Source organism: Cornus florida, unplaced genomic scaffold, assembly GCF_030987335.1.
Source record: "Cornus florida cultivar Cherokee Brave unplaced genomic scaffold, ASM3098733v1 CherokeeBrave_3.0.0_Hap2_Chr05, whole genome shotgun sequence".
Taxonomy (NCBI): Eukaryota; Viridiplantae; Streptophyta; class Magnoliopsida; order Cornales; family Cornaceae; genus Cornus; species Cornus florida.
In genome coordinates, this window is record NW_026775575.1 from 96,468,056 (window position 1) to 96,472,906 (window position 4,851).

Sequence of the window (4,851 nt, forward strand, 5' to 3'; positions counted from 1 at the left end):
CAAAAGAACATTAAATCATCTGCAAAGCATAAATGTGATATTTTGTTGTCTTTGCACCTCTAGTGGTAAAGTAATTGAGGATCAATCTGAATGAGTTTAGTAACAATACTTGATAACACATCGATGGCTATTGCAAATAACCATTTAGGGTCACCCTATATGAGACCCTTAATGCCTCTGAAATAGCCAAAAAGCTCACCATTGATGAAAATAGAGAAAACGTGAGAGGAAATGTAAGCTCGATCTAATCCATTAGACAAAAATGGGGAACATTAATGTAAGATGGTTAAGGTATCAATTAAAAACTCTCAGTTGACCGAATCATAAGCCTTTTGATGGTCAATTTTCAAGCTACATTTAAGAATGAGAGAAACATCATGGTACACTTTCAAGACTTCTTAAATGATAGACACACCATCACCAAATTTTCTATGCTTTATAAATCTTATATGGTATGAAGTTTTTGTTGGGAGAGATAACAATAAACAAATATAGCGGAATAACTCTTCTCCCTATATACAAGTAAATATAGTATATCTCTACTTTTATATGTGCTGAAAATAAAAATAAAAATAAACATAAAAAAAACAATCACACCAAGCCACAAGAACACAAGCAATTTTTTACGTGGAAAATTTTCCCAATGTGAGGAACAAAAACCACGGGACCTAGTCCAGTTAAAATCTCCTCTATCAATCAAATAATGGGTACACAGTCTTCTCTAATCGCAATTAGAGGCTACAATACATCTCATCAAGATATCAACAATCTTGGCAAAAATAAAGAGAATTGGAGAGAAAAAATACCAAAACCCGGTTACTGTTCACAGGTACGAATCACTGTTCCTGAGCTCAAAATCCGATCTTCACCATTCAGATTTTAACTCATTAAGTTTTGAACCTCTCCTCCAAATTTTAGCTCGATCAGACCACGGATGAAGCGAGATCGGACGTTTGATGAAATCTAGGCAGAATAGAAAAAAACCAAAACCCGGTTACTGTTCACGGGTACGAATCACTGTTCCTGAGTTCAAAATCCGATCTCCACCGTTCAGATTTTAACTCATTGAGTCTTGAACCTCTCCTCTAAGTTTCAGCTCGATCAAACCAAGGACGAAGCAGGATCGGACGTTTGATGAAATCTAGGCGGAATGGAAAAAAACTGCATTTTTTCCTTCTCTTTCTTCTGAAACTTGCGGCTAACCTCTCTCTCTTTTTATTCTGACTTCCTTAGGGTTATTTACCCTAAAGAGCTGGGGTTTGGGCTTTAATAAAACCCACTTGGGCTTTCCTCCATATAGAAGGAAATAAACCCAACAAATCTCTCCCTTTCCGACTATGTGGAGAGAATCGTCATTCCAGCGATCGAACAACCAACTTCAAGCTTCTCTCTTGGTAGGGTTTTTGTCAACATATCAGAACCATTATCATCAATGTGAACCTTTTCAAGTTTAAGTAACTTATTGTTCAACGCATCTCTGATCCAATGGTATCATACATCAATGTGCTTAGATTTTGCATGGAAACTGGAATTCTTAGCAAGATGAATAGCACTCTGGCTATCACAAAACAACACATACCTCTGCTGCTTGAAACCAAGTTCTCTCAAGAACTTCTTTGCCCATAGCAACTCTTTAGTCGCTTCTGTTGCTGCAATAAACTCTGCCTCTATGGTAGAAAGAGCAATACACTTCTGAAGTCTCGATTGCCAACCTACAGCCCCACCTGCAAAAGTGATCAAATAACCCGAAGTAGACTTATGAGTATCCACATCCCCTGCCATATCTGCATCTGTGTACCCAACTAATAATTGTTGTCCGTTTCCCAAACCAAGTCTCAAACTGGAAGTGCCTCGAAGATACCTCATGATCCACTTCACTGCATTCCAATGTTCTCTTACCGGATTTGACAAAAATCGGCTAACTACACCAACTGCATGGGCTATATCTGGTCTTGTGCAAATCATTGCATACATCAAACTTCCTACTGCTGAGGCGTAAGGAACTCTTTTCATGTCTTCCTTTTCCTTATCTGTAGAAGGACATTGCTTTGTACTCAGTCTTAAGTGGGTAGCAAGAGGAGAGCTAACCACATTAGTGTTGTCCATATTGAACCTCTGAAACACTTTTTCAATGTACTCCTCCTGTGACAAATATAACTTCTTGGCACTCCTATCATGACTGATTCTTATGCCAAGAATTTTCTTTGCTGGCCCCAAATCCTTCATAGCAAATGACTTACTCAATTGCTTCTTCAACTGGTCAATCCTTGAAGCATTCCTGCCAACAATCAACATGTCATCCACATAAAGCAGTAGAATAATAAAATCATCATCAGGGAATTTTTTAACAAATACACAGTGATCAGAAGTTGTCTTCTTGTAGCCTTGCTCCCCCATAACAGACTCAAACTTCTTATACCACTGTCTCGGTACTTGTTTCAAACCATATAGGCTTTTCTTCAGCTTGCACACATAATCCTCTTTCCCTTTCACTTTGAAACCCTCTGGCTGCTTCATATAAATTTCTTCCTCCAAATCACCATGAAGAAAGGCAATTTTCACATCCATCTGCTCAACTTCCAAGTCAAGACTAGCTGTTAGGCCGAGTGCTATACAGATCGATGACATCTTTACAACTGGAGGGAAGATCTCATCAAAGTCAATACATTTTCTTTGACCGAACCCTTTGACAACCAATCTAGCTTTGTACCGTGGCTGTGAAGAGAACCCATTTGGCTTCTTCCTGTAAATCCACTTGTTTTCCAAAGCTCTTTTTCCTTTAGGTAGCTTTACTAACTCAAATGTGTGGTTATCATGCAATGACTGCATCTCATCTTGCATGGCCTCAACCCACTCTGTCTTGTGTTCATCTTCTATTGCTTCTGCAAAACACTGGGGCTTTCCCCCGTCAGTCAATAACACATACTGCTCTGCTGAATACCAAGTGGAAGGACGTCGGTCTCTGGGAGACTTCCTGGATAGAATCTCTGGTGGAATCTCTGGCGCTGTCAACTGCTCATCAATCTCAACATCTCCCTGAACCTGTAAAGGAACATCCACATCACCTGTACACTGGTGGTCATCTTGAACATCATTCTCAACCTGAGATGGCAGATTCTTCAGAGGAGCTGGATCTACATCAGTCAAGATATCACCTTGCTGAGACATAGATTTCCCTGTTTTCTCAATATCCTGAATCATCTGATCTTCTACAAACACGACATCTCTGCTTCTCACAATTTTCTTCTCAATTGGATCATAAAGCTTATACCCAAACTCATCTTGGCCATAGCCAAGGAATATACACTGTCGCGTTTTCACATCAAGTTTGGACCTTTCATCTTTTGGAATATGCACAAATGTTTTGCACCCAAAAACATGCAAATGATTATAGGAGACATCCTTACCTGTCCAAACTCGGTCTGGCACATCAAACTGTAAAGGAACACAGGGTGTAAGATTCAACACATGAACAACTGTGCTCAATGCCTACACCCAAAAGGATTTTGGCAATTGGGCTTGTAAAAGCAAACATTTCACTCTCTCGACCAATGTCCTATTTATCCTTTCTGCTATGCCATTTAACTGAGGAGTTTTAGGAGTTGTCTTTTGATGCCGGATACCCTGCTGTCTACAATACTCATCAAAAGGACCAGAATACTCTCCGCCGTTATCAGTACGAATGCATCTCAATTTCTTCCCAATCTGTCTCTCAACTAGGGCTTGAAATTGCTTAAACACTGCTAACACTTGGTCTTTTGAATTCAAGGTATATACCCACAACTTCCTTGAATGATCATCTATAAAGGTCACAAAGTATCTGGAGCCACCAAGTGTTCTCGTCTTCATAGGGCCACACACATCTGAATGTACCAAATCCAGTATCTCTGACTTTCTCGAATGAGGGGAATTCTTGAAGGAGACTCTGCTCTGCTTTCCTGACAAACAATGAGTACACCTTTTCAGAAGTGTACTTTTCAGTCCATATAGTAAATTTTTCTTCCCTAGTAGAGCTAATCATTTCTCACTCATGTGAGCCAGTCTTTTGTGCCACAACTCTGTTGTATCATTATCCTCCATCGTATTAACAATGTCGTTAGAGATCTTTGCTTGCAGAATGTATAGTGCAGAGTGCTTCATACCTCGAGCCACAACCATAGCACCCCTGGTAAGCTTACACTGGCCATCACCGAAAGTGCTGCAATACCCTTCATCATCAAGTTTACTTGCAGAAATCAAATTCAAATGAATGTCAGGAACATGCTTCACATCTCTGAGAACTAACTTCGTGCCATTATTCGTCTTCAGATACACATCCCCAATTCCAATGGCTTTAACCAAGCCATCGTTGCCCATCTTTACTATTTCAAAATCACCAGATTTATAAGTTGTAAAGAAATCCTTCCGAGATGTAGCATGAATGGAGGCACCACTGTCAATCACCCAATTGGTCTCATTGTATGCAACATTTATCGTCTTATCATCATAAACAATGAAGAAGTCTGCAGGAGTGGTGGTAGCAACTTTGTCATCACCATCTTTGTCATCTCCATTCTTTGTTCCATTCCCTTTCTCATTCTTGTTTTCTTTCTTCAATTGCCTGCAATATTTCTTAATGTGTCCCTTTTTCTCGCAATGATAACACTCAACATTTGCAAACTTGTTGGACTTGCTTCTGTTGTTATCTTTGTTCTTCAGACCTCTGCTCTTACTTCTCTCCCTCTTTTCTGTAACCAAGATCTCTGACTGTGAAGAGGATCCCTGTGTTTTTCTTCTCATCTCGTCATTTAGCAAACAACTCTTGGCCATATCCATTGTGATTATACCTTCTGGAGTGGAGTTAGACAATGA